The 16,066-nt window shown below is 47.0% G+C and overlaps 1 protein-coding gene across 3 annotated transcripts in view; it reads left to right on the top strand.

Annotated features, from left to right (window-relative positions):
• FAM43B (family with sequence similarity 43 member B) overlaps window positions 1-16,066 on the top strand; it is a 37,600-nt gene that overhangs the window by 9,042 nt on the left and 12,492 nt on the right. Inside the window, exons 2-3 of one of the 3 annotated variants that reach the window (XM_082449396.1) lie at window positions 6,142-9,980; window positions 11,450-11,524. The gene's annotated coding sequence lies outside the window, so the exon portion shown is untranslated. Of the gene's footprint in view, window positions 1-6,141; window positions 13,124-13,713 lie in introns of those variants that run through there. The other 2 variants (XM_082449397.1, XM_082449398.1) reach the window with 2 other exon arrangements.

Raw genomic sequence — 16,066 nt, 5'->3', positions numbered from 1 at the left:
ACATCAGCTCTGCCATTTACTAGCCACGTGATGACTGTCAAGTCCCAGCACCTTCCTGAGTCTCAGTTTCTCATCTGTAAAGTGGGAAGAGAGAAGTAGATGATTCCCCAGGTGTCTTCTAGCAGGGGTTCTATTCAAGCTGCTTGAGAAGTGGAAGTAGAAGCACTCTCCTCCCCAGGTACTGGAAAACTGATATTCTAAACCTTAGTTTTCTCAGCTGGAAAGGGGCGATAATATTCCTGCTCTCTGCACAGGATTGCTGTCGGCCCAGATAAGCTGATGTGTGGGAAAGTGCTGTAGATATATTAGGAATTCTTCTCCTTTTAATTATTATTTGTGTTCTTGGCTTGCAAAAGATAGGCAAGGAAGTGGATGAATGTGAACAATTCTTGTTTTTTAACCAGTTGAATCTGTTCAGCATCATTTGGTAGGTTAATATTATAGTTTCTGGGGGAAAAAAAATGTTTACTGTAGTCACCAGATAAACAAATTCAAAGTTTAATAATAAAAGTATGTCTGAATGGCAAATGAGTACCACTCAGACATAAATAATACAGAGGTTCGGAGGAGGGAAACATTGCTATAGGCACCAAGGTTAGGGAATACGTATAGTAGTTAACACTTACTGAACACCTACTATGTGCCAGGCACTGAGCTAAGCATTATATGTAAAAATCATAAATCTTTGGTTCGAAGGAACTTTGAGGGTCATTCTACAATACCTGTAACTATATTTTTATGTGTATAGTTATTCACTTAAGGTCCATCTCCCCTGCTAACCCCTAAGCTGAGTGACCCCAGGAGCGTTTTTGTCTTGTTAACTGCTGCATCCTCAGTATTTAGCCCAGTACCTGGCATACAGTAGGTGCTCAATAAATATTTGTTGAATAAATAAATAATGAATGAATAGACTCAATCCAAACTCACTCCCAATAGGAGAAGCTCTCTACATTGACCCAGAGAGGGTCATCCAGCCTTTGCTTGAATAGTTCCCCTGGTGGAGAAGTCATCACCTCACAAGGAGTCTACTGCCATCTTGTATCTCTGACACTTCACCTCCTCGGCCCTGGTTCTACCTTCTTGAGCCTCTGTCCATTTTGAGAAAGACGCTGAATATAGAGCCCTTCTGCACACCTCAGTAACTTCCTTTGAGTTCTGTCAACCATGAGCCCACCTCATTCTCATGGAAGTCAGGAGAGAAACATGGTGGCTAGAAAGGGTGCAAGGTCGAATGAAGAGCTTTTCCTTAAGATGGGAGGGAGTTGTCTCTGTGTGAACAGATAGGGTGGAACTCAAAAAGAAAACAGACTGTAGATGCTGGAGAGGAAGGGGTAAATGTAGGACCCGCTGTGGGACCCTGTGCTGCAGGGAGGCAGACCTTGGCCTCAGCCCCAGCCAATCAAGGTGGTCCCATTGCCCTTGCCAGGGATTGGCTTGGGAATGAGCATGTGATCCAGTTCTGACCAATGAGCTGGATGGAAGGTCTGCTGAGGGGCTTCGGGGAAGTCCTCTCTTAAGAAGCAAAGACATGGTCCCTTTTCTTCCTCTGACAAATGCATCTGGAGGTAATGCAACTGTCAAAGCCATCTTGCTGCCACCAAGACCAATACATGGAGAAGGGCAAGGCTAAGAGAATCATAGAGAAGTGGAGCCAGAGCTTTAATCAAACTGTGCCTGAAGGCACTGCATCCCTGAACTTCTTGTCACTGAGATAGTAAACCTCATTGTGTAATCCCAGTGAACTGACATTGGTAAGTACCACCACCAAGAGCATCTTAAAAACTAACAGATTTTAAAAACTAGCTGCATTAATGAGGGCTCTTTCAGAGACAAGTGCAAAAGCCCAAATCTAATACACTTAAGAAGAAATAGGGGCTTCCCTGGTGGCGCAGTGGTTGAGAGTCTGCCTGCCAATGCAGGGGACACGGGTTCGAGCCCTGGCCTGGGAAGATCCCACATGCCACGGAGCAACTGGGCCCGTGAGCCACAATTGCTGAGCCTGTGCGTCTGGAGCCTGTGCTCCGCAACAAGAGAGGCCGCGATAGTGAGGGACCCGCGCACCGCGATGAAGAGTGGCCCCCGCTTGCCACAACTAGAGAAAGCCCTTGCACAGAAATGAAGACCCAACACAGCCATAAATAAATAAAATAAAATAAATAATAATAATAAAAAAAAAAGAAGAAATAGAATATGTTTGTTCAAATGACTGAAAAGCTCAGGGTTGGCTGGATCCAGGGACTCAAATCACTCTAAGTATATTGTTCCACTCCCTCTGGCCTGCAGAATTTCTGAAAATCAGCTGATAGTCTTATGGGAGTTTCCTTGTATGTTATTTGTTGCTTTTCCTTTGCTGCTTTTAATGGTCTCTCTTTATCTTTAACTTTTGTCATTTTGATTACAGTGTGTCTTGGTGTGTGCTCCTTTTGGGGTTAATCCTGTATGGAACTCTCTGTGCTTCCTGGACTTGGGTGACTGTTTCCTTTCCCAGGTTAGGGAAGTTTTCCACTATTATATCTTCAGATATGTTCTCAGGCCCTTTCTCTCTCTCTTCTCCTTCTGGGATCCCTATAATGCAAATATTAGTGCATGTGATGTTGTCCCAGAGGTCTCTTTTTTTTATAATTTTTTTTTTTTTAACTTTGGGTTTATTTATGGCTGTGTTGGGTCTTCGTTTCTGTGCGAGGGCTTTCTCTAGTTGCGGCAAGTGGGGGCCACTCTTCATCGCGGTGCGCAGGCCTCTCATTATCGCGGCCTCTCTTGTTGCGGAGCACAGGCTCCAGACGCGCAGGCTCAGTAGTTGTGGCTCACGGGCCTAGTTGCTCTGCGGCATGTGCGATCCTCCCAGACCGGGGCTCGAACCCGTGTCCCCTGCATTGGTAGGCAGGTTCTCAACCACTGCGCCACCAGGGAAGCCCTGCCCAGAGGTCTCTTAAACTGTCCTCATTTCATTCTTTTTTTCTTTTTTCTGTTCAGTGACAGTGATTTCCCCAACTCTGTCTTCCAGCTCACTGATCTGTTCCTCTATATCATTTAGTCTGTTGATTCCTTCTAGTGTAATCGTCAGTTACTATATTCTTCATTTCTGGTTGTTCTGTATATTTTCTAACTCTTTGTTTAAAACTTCTAACTTCTCGCTTTGTGCATCCATTGTCCTCCCAAGTTCTTTGATCATCTTTATGATCATTACTCTGAACTCTTTCTCAGGTAGATTGCCTATCTCCACTTCACTTAGTCCTTCTTCTGGGGTTTTATCTTGTTCCTTTGTCTGGAACATATTCCTCTGTCACCTCATTTTGTCTAAGTTGCTATTTGTATTTTTATGTATGTGGTAGGTTAGTTATGTCTCTCGACTTTGGAGAAGTGGCCCTTTGTAGGAGATGTCCTATGTGTCCCTCTCATCACCCAAGCTACATGCTCTAGGGGTTCCTCCTGAGAGGGCTGCATGGGTCCTTCTTTTGTGGAGGGTTGACTGTGTGGACAGTCTGGTAGGCTTGGTTGGCCCCTAGCCCTGTTGGTTGCCAAGCCCTGCCTTGTACAGATGCTGCTGGCTGCCGGTTAGCGGGGCCTGGTCATGAGGAACCTGGCTGCAGAACCCTGGAGGACCCCAGGGCTAGTGCTGGCTCACTGGTGGGTGGAGTCAGGGTTCCAAAGACTCCGGGGCTGTTGCCCACACACTGGTGGGTGAAGCCAGGTCCCAGGGTTAGTGCTAAACTACTGGCAGGCAGAGCTGGGTCCTGGAGTCTGGCTGCAGAGCCCAGGGATCCCAGAGATTGTGTGAGATCACTGGCAGAAGGGGGACCAGTTCCTGACACACCTGGGTATGGGGTCCGGGGTGTCCCAAAGCTTGCGTTGGCCTGCTAGTGGGCAGGACTGGGGCCCAACTAGTCCCAGGGTAGGTATCACGGGCTGGGGGATCATGGTTTTCTACTGTCCAGCGTCTGCCCCCTGGTGGGTGAGGCTGGTCTAGAGGCTAGTGCAGGCTTCCTGGAGGGCAGGGCCTTTGCCTGCCCACTGGTGGGTGGAGCTGGGTCTTGGCCCTCTGGGGGGCAGAGTGTCTGGCAGGCAGACTGTCTAGGGGGCCGTGTCTAGAGGTGACTGTTGGCTCAGGAGGTCTTTAGGCAGCCTGTCTGCTGATGGGAGGGGCTGTGTCCCCGCCCAGTTAGTTGTTTGGCCTGAGGAGTCTCAGCATTGGTGCCCACAGGCTGTTGGGTGGGGTCGGGTCTTGGCACTAAAGAACTAGAGGGAGGACCCGAAGATGTAGGCAGCAGTGCCCACAGCTCTCAGGTATGGCTGCTGCCAGTGTCTGTGTCCCCAGGGTGAGCCACAGCTGCCCCCCCCCCCCCCGCAGGGACTCAAATCAATGTAATCAGGACTCACCTTTCTCTGTCTCACTCCTGTTAGTTCCATTCTTTGACAGTCATTCCCCAGGTCATAAAATGGCCACTGGGAGCCCCGGAACCACATCCTCACAGCTTTGCAACCCCAGCGGAAGAGGACTTTTCTTTCCCACTAGTTTCAAGAAAAGTCCAGGAATCTGAGTCTCATGGACTGCCTTGGGTCACATATCCATCCCTGAGCTAATCACTGAAGCCAGGGGAGGAAAAACACTGACTAGCCAAGAAGTGACATACCCGCTATTAGACGTGTATGAGGAGGGAGGTGTCCAGAGATCAGGCGCTATGCAGTTCAATCCAACAGATACCAATCGAGTGCCTTCTATGCAACAAGCACTGTTCTAGGCACTGTTACCGGGGAAGGAGGAATGAGTTCTCAGTGTCCATTCTACCAGCCATAAGACAGGTCAGAGTGACAGGAGCTCTGAGAAGGTTACAAATGATATCTGACCAAGTTATAACCAATACAGTCATGTTTTCTAATTCATAGTTTCTGTTATAACCAAGCCAGTGGTTGGCAGTTGTGAAATGGGCTACAGTTTACCTTCTTAGCCTAGAAATCCACTGACTTTGACCCAGTTGTCTGTGTTCTTCAGGATATTCTCATTAATATTTAAATGGGGCTTCCCTGGTGGCGCAGTGGTTGAGAGTCCGCCTGCCAATGCAGGGGACACGGGTTCGGGCCCTGGTCTTGGAGGATCCCACATGCCGCGGAGCAACTAGGCCCGTGAGCCACAACTACTGAGCCTGCGCGTCTGGAGCCTGTGCTCCGCAACAAGAGAGGCCACGATAGTGAGAGGCCCGCGCACCGCGATGAAGAGTGGCCCCCACTTGCCACAACTAGAGAAAGCCCTCGCACAGAAACGAAGACCCAACACAGCCAAAAATAAATAAATAAAAATTTTAAAATATATATATATATTTAAATGTATTTGGCTAATTTGATCAACTAATATGTTGATCAAATAGAAACTAATATGTTTCTAACTTGCAATTACAAAATATAAGCAGAGTTTTTATTAGCCGAGAATTCATTCAGTTACAAGTCATTGAAACTTAACTCAGGCCAAGACTAGGCAGTGAGGAGTCTAGGGTACAAATTTAAGGACACTCATTCTCAGGAGCATACAAGCAAGCTTGCCTTGCTGTAGTCCTAGCCAGACCCAACTCAAACTAGCTTAAGCCAAAATGGAAGAATTATAGACCCAATATTCTAAGTAGGAAAAGCATAGTTGTGAAGCTGGCCTCTAGGACACATGGATCCAGGGCTCAAATTCACCAGTATTTATTCATTCTCTTCTTTTCTCCCATTCCCCTCTCCCTCCTCCCCTCCTTTGCTTTCCTCTGCCTGTTTGCTTCAGTCTCTCCTAGCACCATTAGTCTTTCTCCTTTCAATTAGATCATAGTTGCAAGAAGTATCAGGTTAAGCTCTTCATCGTGCAAAAAGAACTGGGGCAGGGTGGGGAGGGGGATGGATGACAAGGGAAAAATCTCAGGGAAGACCTCACATTGGCTGTCTTGGGTCATATGTCTTTGCCTGGACCAATCACTGTGGCCAAGAGATAGGATAATATGGTTGCGCAATCTGGGACATGTGCTCACCCTTGTGGTCTATAGGCTGGAGGTTGGGATTGGAAGAGAGGAGGGTCTGATGAGCAAACAAAGACAACTCTCAGTGTTTTAAAACTGAAACACTCTTGGGACTTCCCTGGTGGCACAGTGGTTAAGAATCCACCTGCCAATGCAGGGGACACTGGTTCGAGCCCTGGTCCAGGAAGATCCCACATGCCGCGGAGCAACTAAGCCCATGCACCACAACTACTGAGCCTGCGCTCTACAGCCTGTGAGCCACAGCTACTGAGCCCGCGTGCCACAACTACTGAAGCCCACGCGCCTAGAGCCCGTGCTCCACAGCAAGAGAAGCCACTGCAATGAGAAGCCCACGCACCGCAATGAAGAGTAGCCCCTGCTCACTGCAACTAGAGAGAGCCCGCGCACAGCAACGAAGACCCAACGCAGCCAATAAATAAATAAATAAATCTACAAAAAAAAAAAAACCCAAAACCGAAACACTCTAGCCTTTATTATTTTTCTATTGAAACAATTATTATTAAACAACACAGTTTGATAACCTGAGGTTCCTAAAAAATGCACCAGTTGAGTTACAGAAAAATAGATTCCACCCAGGGTCAGGGAGAGGTAGTGGAGGAAAAGGCTGAAAAGACACATTAGAGCAAGATCATGGAGGTCCTTTCAATATTTCAATAAATTTGTATCAGAAGACTTAGGTGCCAGGAACTGTGGAGTCCAGACTCTCTTCTGTTAGCAGCACGGAGCTTTTGAGCAGAGGCATGTCAGAGTAAAAGAAACTGCTGAAAAGTCACCAAACCGTGTGACCATCACCTGTCAGGACTGGAAGAGAGATAACAAAACCCATGTGCTAGAGAGGACTGCAGATGAATTTCAGGCTCAAACCTGAGAGAGACAAGGAAAAAAAGACCACTGAGGCAACCAATCAGCTGAAAAAGCCAAGTATCTTCAGCATTTACCCCCCCGAAATCCCTTAATCTGTGAGCAACTTGGAACTCATTGCTCCTGTGGCCCTGAGTTTCCAGCTCGCAGGTTGAAAGCCTTGCAGTAAACTCATCTTTCTGCTTTGTTGTATTCAGTGTACAGAGTTTGGCTTGTCCAGAATGGACAAACTGAAGGATCACCAGCCCTAACAGTATGTAGTAGTACAACCTTGCTGATGAGGATACTGAGGCTCCGAGGGGGCCACACAGCTAGAAAGTGACGGAGCCTTGATGTGACGTGAACCCAGGTAGTGTGGCTCCAGAACCCACCCTCTTAAACACTAACCAATCTGCCACCCAGTGCGGAGAAACCCCTCAAAATCCTTGTAACTTGAACCACACCCTGTCTCTAATGGGAAAGGCTGCACTTCTTCAGAGAAGAAATGGGAGGAGTCCAAGCCCAAGAAGATTCTCTGAGGTCTCAGGCTCAGTTACTAATGAATATTGGGAATGAAAAAAGAGAAATCTCATACTTCCTTGATTCTAAGACACACCATCAATTTAATTGGGACTAGGAAAAGAAACATTTCATTGAATATATACTTGATCATAAAACACATCCTGATTTCAGAAACATTATAATGGGGAAAATGTTCATCTTCAGTTGAGGCAATGGAGTATGTCGTGAAAAATGCCTTTGAGAGACTTGTCAGAGATCTTTTCTTAAATCTTCCTCAAATGTATATAGTTTGGCCAATCTTTTCTGTAAAAGAACTTAAAACAAGGCTGGGTTCTTTGTTTTCCACTCCCACCTACATCTCTGCCAGAGTTGATCACTCCCTTCCTTCCTGTGCCTTATGTACGCCTTTTTCTTTCAAGCTTCAGAGTAATTTGTGTGTTTACTTATCTCCTCTGTAAGGTTCTGGATTGGAGAATGGGGATCACATCCTGAATCACGTCCTATTTGCCTCAGAGGCCCCAGCACAGGGCCTGGCTCTTAGTGAATATTTACTGAGGGGACACATGAATGAATCAATGAGCAAATAAATGCAAGAATGAGGGAAGAGTGATACCTACACCTTTCAGATCCTCAGCCCACAGGGTTGTGCGTGTGTGTGTATGTGTGTGTGTGTGTGTGTGTTACCATGTATCTCCCTGGTAGAACCCAAGCAAGTCTCCAGAGGTTTGAACATCAAAGACAGGAGAGGCAGGAGACAGATCTCCGTTCAAGCATGGGGGGTGGGGTGGAAGGCACTGCTTATGCGACCTTGTAGAAAAGAGCTGCTTTTACACTGGAGGAGGTGTCCAGCCTCTGACCCTGCTATTGCCCCAAATCTCAACGTTTCATCAATTCTGGAAGGAAACCTGGTGCTGCTAAGCTCACCTTCCCCCTCCTCAACTCAGGCAGGAAGAAGGCAAGACACATTTTCTCCCCAAAATATGCAGAATGGTGGTTGCCATGAGCACTGGGATCCGCATGTTACTTGACATCGTTTTTTTAGAAGTCCGGTTGCCATGGTAACAAAATACCATTTGTGAGACTGAAGATGAATCTCCGGCTCAAATCTGAGAGAGAGGAGGTTCTTTCTGGACATCTCCTGGAGTGGTGGGGCGGGACGAAGCCTTCCACCTCGGGACTCTGATAAACATCAAAGCATTCAATCAAATTGCACTGACGCAGCCTGAAAAAAAAATGGCTGATGGAAGGAAAATGCAGCTCCCATCAGGCTGCCTGGATTGGGGGGCTGCCCAATGCACTCCTCAAAGCTACTCCAGGCGCTGTTGACACCGCCTGGCACATAGTGGGTACGTGCTTTCAAACAGAGTCGCTGTTGCTAGTGGTACATATCTCAAGAACAGGCAAACACAGCCATGGCCAAAACAACAGATGTTCATTCAAAAAAATATTTATTGAGCATCTACTACTAGCCATGGATGGTTCTAGGTACTGGGGATACAGACCAAAATCCTCCTTGAGGAGTCCAAATCCTCAAGGAGCTAGATGATAAACAAATAAAGAAGTAAAATATGGTTTAGCAGAAGGTGGGTAGGTGGAATAATACTGCCCTCCAAAGATGTCCACATCCTAATCTCTGTGAATTTGTGAATATGTCACCTTACGTGGCAAAAGGGATTTTGCGTATGTGATCCTGAGATGAGGGTACTATCCTGGAGTATCCAGGCGGGCCCAAGGTAATCACAAGGATGTTTATGAGAGGGAGGCAGGAGGTCAGAGGGAGAAGATGCTATGCTGCTGGCTTTAAAGGTGGAGGAGGGGCCACGAGCCTAGGAATGTCGGCAGCTCTAGAAGGTAGAAAAGGCAAAGAAATAGATTCTGCCCTAGACCTTCCAAGAGGAACACAGCTCTGTGGACCTATCTTGGGCTTCTCACCTCCAGGAGTGTAAGAGGATAAATTTGTGTTGTTTTAAGCTTGCGGTCATTTGTTACAGGGACAACAGGAAACGAACGCAGATGGTGACAAGGGTCAGTGGGGAAAAATACAGCAGAGGATGAGGGCAGAGAGTGCTGGCACAGGGTCGGGGTCAGGGGGTCACAGTTTTAAATGGAATGGTCAGCACGCTGGTCTGAGAAGGTGGCATTTGAGCAAAGATGTGAAGGCAGAGATAAGGGGATCTGTGGGTGTCTGAAGACTCCCAGGTGGAGGTGTGCCTGGCCCGTTAGAGGACCAGCAAGGAGGCCAGTGGGGAGTGATCACATCAAGGAAAAGGACAGCAGGGGACAAGTTCAGCTAGGCTGCTCATTTGAGGCCTGGTAGCCCATGGGGAGTGCTATAGACCGAATATTTGTCTCCCCCCAAAATTCATGTGTTCAAATGTGTTCTTCAATGTGATGATATTAGGAGGTGGAGCCTTTGGGAAGTGACTAGGTCATGAGAGTGGAGGCCTCATGGATGGGATCAGTGCCCCTGTGAAGGAGACCCCAGAGAGCTCCCTCAGCCCTTCCACCACGTGAGGACACAACGAGATGACCGTCTATGAACCAGGATGTGGGCCCTCACCAGGCATCGAATCTACCTGTGCCTTGACCTTGGACTTCCCAGCCTCTGGAACTGTGAGAAATGAATTTCTGTTACTTATAAGCCACCCGATCTATGGTATTTTGTTACAGCAGCCCAAACAGACTATGACAGGGAGCCACTGAAGGGCTTTGAGCAGGGGAGGGACCTGATTGGATTTACCTTCTAGAAGGGTCCCTGTGTTGAGAATAGACTGAGTAGGGCCCAGGGCAGAGGCAAAACAGCAGCGAGGAGGCTGCTGCATCCCTCTCCAGGCAGGAGGTGAAAGTGGGTGGACCCGGGTGGGAGGAGTGGAGGTGGCAGGAAGGGGTCACATCCTGGATGTGCTTGGAGCGGACCTGACACGAACTGGTTCAGATTGGTTAAGGATGTGAGGGAAAGACAAGAGTCAAGATCGATGCTAAAATTCTCGGCCTGAGTAACTAACTGAGAGGCTGGCATGGCCATCCCTGGTTTTGGTCATTTTAATTTTGAGAAGTTTATTTGACCTCCAAGTGGAGGGTAGGAAAGAATCTGGATTCAGGAGTGGTCCAGGCTATAGATAGAATTTGGAGGTGGTTAGCTTATAAGACGGTATTTCAAGCTAAGAGCCTGGATGAGATCACCAACGGAGCATGGGGCACTCCAACATCTCAAGGTCAAGGAGATATGGAGAACTCAGCAGAGGAGGCTGAGACGAGTGGCCATTGAGAGCAGAGGACACCAAGTGAGGACACAAAGGCAGTACGTTCAGGAGGAAGGGGTGAGCTGTATCAAACGCCGCTGAGAGCCCAGGAAGGTCAGCACTGAGAATCCACCACTGGATTTAGCAGCTTGGCAGTTGCTGGTGACCTTGAGAAGCTCAGTGGCAGCCAAGGCTGGATGTGAGCAGATCCAAGAAAGTGAGAGGCAAGAAATTGGACCCAAGAAGCAAGAGAGCACTTTTTCTAGTTTTGCTGTAAAGAAAAGCAGAGAAATAGGCATTGGCTGGAGAGAGGATGTCAGATCGAGACGGGGTTTTATTTCGGTTTGGTTTTGTGTGATAGGAGAAATGATAGCATGCTTGTGTGCTGACGGGAAAATGATCTAAAAGAGGGGGTGTGGGTACTGATACCACAGAAGGAAGTGCAGGGGCTCTCTGGAGTGACGACCTTGAGGACATGAGCAGGGACAGGCTCCAAGCTCCAGTAGACGGGCTGGCTTTGGGCTGTTGGTCTAAAGCGGTGAGAGGGAGGCAGGATATGAGCACAGATGCAGGTGGGCAGGTGGATGCACGGCTGAGTCTGAGGATGTTCTCTTCTTATTGCCCCAATTTTCTCGGGGAAGCAAGAGCCTCAGCTGAGAGTAAGGACAAGGAAGGAAGTGTGGGGATTTGAAGAGTGAGGAGGAGGTGTGAGATCATCATGCAGGAGAGGGAGAGTGAATGGACTAGGGAAATGTAGTAGAATTGCCTGGCGGTCTAAGAGTCTACTCAAGCCCAGTGGTCATGAATGTGGAGCAAGCTGTGGTTTCTGTCTTTCTCCAGCCAGGCTGAGCTGCGTGGGTACAGACACGGAATAAGTAGACAGTTGGATGAAACAAGATTTGGGATTTTGCTCAGGTTAGTAAAATAACCCGGGGGACGGGAAAAGCATTTGAGGGGTTTGTGGGAGGCAAATTAATGGCCCCCCCGCAAATGCCCACATCCTTATCCTTGGAATCTCTGAATATAGCAGACTACATGGCAGAAGGGAATTAGAAATAAGGCTGCAGATAGAACTAAGTTTGCCAATCAGTTGACCATGAAATGCGGAGGTTATCCTGTGTTGTCCAGATAGGCCCAAGGTAATCGCAGGGGTCCTTATAAGCAGAAGAGGAAGGAAGGAAAGAGAGAACCAGAGAAATGGCAGCATGAGAAAGACTCAGCCCAACGTTGCTGGCTTTGAAGATGGAGGCAAGGGCAATGAGCCAAAGGATACGAGTGGCCTCTAAGAGCTGGAAAAGGCAAGGAGACAGATTCTTCGCTAGAGCCTCTAGAAGGAACGTGGCCCTAGTGACACCTTGATGTTAGCCCTGTGAGACCTACTTCAGACTTCTAACCTCTAGAACTATAAGAGAATAAATTTCTATTGTTGTAAGCCATTAAGTTTGTGGCAGTTTGTTACAGCAGCAACAGGAAACTAATACAGGGATATGCAAGGAAGTTGTGGGATTTAAGCTGAGGGAGGAGGGAAATGAGCTATGAGAAGGATGGAAAGGTAGCAAGATCTGTGAATTGGAGGCCCAGGTGGGGTCAAAGCAGTGCTGGAGATGAGACACTAGAAGGTAAGTTCTTACACTGTGGGATGCTTTAAATTGACATTATGTAGGGGTTGCAGTTTTTGATAATGGCAAGGTCAAGGGTATGACAGTGGGGATGAGTACTGAGATGGGTGGAAGACAGGATCCTCAGAGGAGGGACCGGGAGGTGGGAATGTTAGAGGATCACTTTGTGGATATTGAAGTCACCAAGAATTAAGCAGGAGTGGCAGAGCAGAGAACACTGAGCCAGGAGCTCAGATGTTAGGAATGAAGGCCTCTCGGGCTGGTAGATGACTGTAGCAAAGAGGAGTATTGGATGGCATGGTCTAGTGACCTGGGAGATTTTAGGGAGGAAAAGGGGATTTTGATTTGGGAGCAACAAGGACATCTGTCCCACTGCTGGTCCAGTGGTTAGAGGTGTGGGACAGAAGCCACCCTTCCCTGGAGGGGGCTGCAGGAAAACATCGCATGGGAGCACCATCATTTAACCCCTATTCATGTGTCCTTCTTAACCCACCTCCAAAATGCCTCCCAATGATCCAATTTCCCAGCACTCACCCTGATGTAGTCCCCTCCCCAACTGGATCAGGGCTGGCCCTGTGTGACCAATAGACTATGGCAGAGAAACACTCTGCAGCTTCCATTTTGGCCTCCTGGCTCATTCACTCTGGGAAAAATCAGCCACCAGGCCATGAGGGCACGCAAGCAGAGCTATGAAGAGAAACTGAGGCCTCAGCCAATGGCCAACAGCATCTCGCCAGGCACACGGGTGAGCCGTGTCTGAGTGGACCCTCCAGCCCCGGTCGACCCTTCGGATGACCGCAGCCCCAGCCAACATCTGACTGAAACCTCATGAGAGACCCCAACAACTGCCCTGCTGAGCTGCTCCCAAATTCCTGAGCCACAGAAACCAGGAGAGGTAATGAAATGATTATTGCTGTTGTAAGCCACTATGTTTTGGGGTGATTTATTACCCATAGATAATGAAGACACTAATTCTTTATTACTTAATAGTCCCTCCCCCAACAACTCCCCTATGTTTCTAAAGAAATGACTTCCTCAGGTAAGTGGCCTCTGATCCCCTTGACTAAGTTAGGAGCCCCTTTCAGAGCGCTCCATCCTCTCACCACATAATTACATAATTATTTGCATAATAGTTCATACTGTATATTCCTGTGACACACAGCCCTCTCCCAAGCAGGACTGTAAGCTCCAGAGGAGAGGGCCCACGTATTCCTTGCTCTCTTCTGTACCCTGTGCCTACATATCAAGTGGTCAGAAATCGTTTGTTGAATGGCTGATTGAGTGAATGAAGATATAACATAGGTAAAAAATAACGACCTACTGTATAGCACAGGAAACTATATTCAGTATCTTGTAACAACCTCTAATGGAAAAGAGTCTGAAATATATATATATATATATATATATATATATATATATATATATATATCTGAATTACCTGAAACTAACACAACATTGTAAATCAACTATACTTCAATTTTTTTTAATTTTAAAATTAAAAAAGAGTGACTATATGTGGTTAGAAGAGGGGGTCAAGTAGAGGGATTCACAGTGAGATCAGCGTCAGTACAAAATGAAGCCGACCTCTAAATCCCCTCCTCTGACCCTGTCTTTGCTCCCATCTTGCTCAGGGCCCGGGGGGCTGCAGGAGTCTCCTCTTGCCTGCATTCCTGAGATCCAGCTGTATCCAAATACCAGCCTTTATTTAGGCTGCTCTGTTTGTTATGCAAACATGATTTTGCTTTGCACTGGACTATGATTTGATGGATGCACGAGCTTATCTCATGAATACAGGTGCGCTGAAGGTAACGTTTTCATCCATCACCTTTGCTCACCTCCTACATTCATACCACTCAGTACTGGGGTATCTGATTACAGACTAATGCTATTCTGAAGGCTCCTTTATGCTTAAAATCCTTCAGAATGAATAGTAATTTTGGTCACCTTCCTCTTTTTCTTTATTTCTTAGTACAAATACACATGTATGATCCTTCCAAAGGTTAAGAACGTGCCAAACAGATTTTAGTTACTGCTCTGTCAGTTACTAGCTATGTGGCCTTAGGGAAGTTATTTTACCTCTCTGAGCCTCTGTTCCCTCATCTGTAAAATGGGAATTATAATAGTTCCTATCTTGCAAAAGTAGTCATGAGGACTGGCTCTGATAAAGGGAAAGGTTTTGCGTAATTCTGGACACATAAATAAATATTGGTTTGTTATTATTAGAAATGAATACAGCTTTGAGCAAAGTCAAACAATTACAGCTTCAAACAAATCTACAGCAGAATTTTGGATGTTCATGAGCATTCTAGAGTAAATGCTTCTTTAAAAAGACATATGCACACACAAATGTTTACCAATTTAGCACCAAAAGGCATGCATATACACACACACACACACACACACACACACACACACACACACACACACACATCCTTATAACTGAAATATATCCACGTGGTAAATCATAGTGCATTTATATTCATCACTTATATAATCATTTACAACCACCTGGATATTAAGATAATTGTACTTTAAGAGCATTGAAAACCTTGCCAAAATCTCTCTAAATGAAATAGTTCCTGGCCTTCAAGAGAAGCACTGTTACCAATTGCTATCTACCTTTTTCAGAGAGGAAAGGTAAGCAGCCCAAGGTCACAAAATGAGTCATTTTCAGAAGTGAGACTTTTTTTTTTAAATAAAAGTGTATGTGCTGTCCTTTGAGAATAATGTACTGACCTGCCATCAATTAGGGATTTGCTCTAAGCTCTTTTTCTCATAGTGGAGAGAATGAAAACTGAGTCAAACTCACTCAGCTATTCAGCAACTATCTTTTGAGTACCTACTATGTTCCTGATGCCATCCAGGGCAGTGTGGGGTTAGCAGTGGAAAAGACGGATGCATTCCCTGCCCTGAGAGTACCTGGAGGCTTAGGAGTAAAGGAAGGCAGTCATTAAATAGATGATTACACAAATAATGAATTGAGGGACTTCCGGTGGCGCAGTGGTTAAGAATCCTCCTGCCAATGCAGGGGACACAGGTTTGAGCCCTGGTCGGGGAAGATCCCACGTGCCGCGGAGCAACTAAGCCCATGCGCCACAACTACTGAGCCTGCGCTCTAGAGCCTGCGAGCCACAATTACTGAAGCCCACGCGCCCCAGAGCCCACACGCCGCAACTACTGAAGCCCGCGCACTCTAGGGCTCACGTGCCACAACTACTGAGCCCGCGTGCTGCAGTTACTGAAGCCCGCACACCTAGAGCCTGTGCTCCACAACAAGAGAAGCCACCGCAATGAGAAGCCTGTGCACCGCAGCAAAGAATAGCTGCTGCTCACGGCAACTAGAGAAAGCCTGTGTGCAGCAACAAAGACCCAACACAGCCAAAAAAAAACAACAAAAAGACAAATAATGAATTGATAACAATTCTGATAAATGCTTTGAAGGGTGCTTTGAGGGACACAACCAGGGAAGTCAGGACAGTTAAGGGAACTACTTCCCTAAGAGCAGTGACTTTTAAGTAATGGCTTGAAGGATGAATAGGCTGGAAGAGGAGATGAGAAAGAAGGATGAGGACCAGAGGGAACAGCATGTGGAAAGGACCTGGGGCAAGAGGGTACTCAGAGGTTAGAGCACTGGGAAGAGTCTGGTAAAGCATGGCTGAGGCACAGAGATGTAGGCAAGAGGGTCTTAGAGGGAAGCTGGGCAGCAGGGAGAGGGGGATGCAATCAGAGCTTTGGGGGCCTGTGTGACAGACTGGGGATTATGTTCGTTATCTTTTGCTAAAAAACAAATCCAAAGCTTAGTGACTTAGGACAAGAATAACTGTTTAGGGCTTCCCTG

The sequence above is a fragment of the Balaenoptera physalus genome (assembly GCF_965194825.1).
Source record: "Balaenoptera physalus genome assembly, chromosome: 1".
Lineage (NCBI taxonomy): Eukaryota > Metazoa > Chordata > Mammalia > Artiodactyla > Balaenopteridae > Balaenoptera > Balaenoptera physalus.
This window is presented reverse-complemented; position numbering and strand designations above follow the sequence as displayed.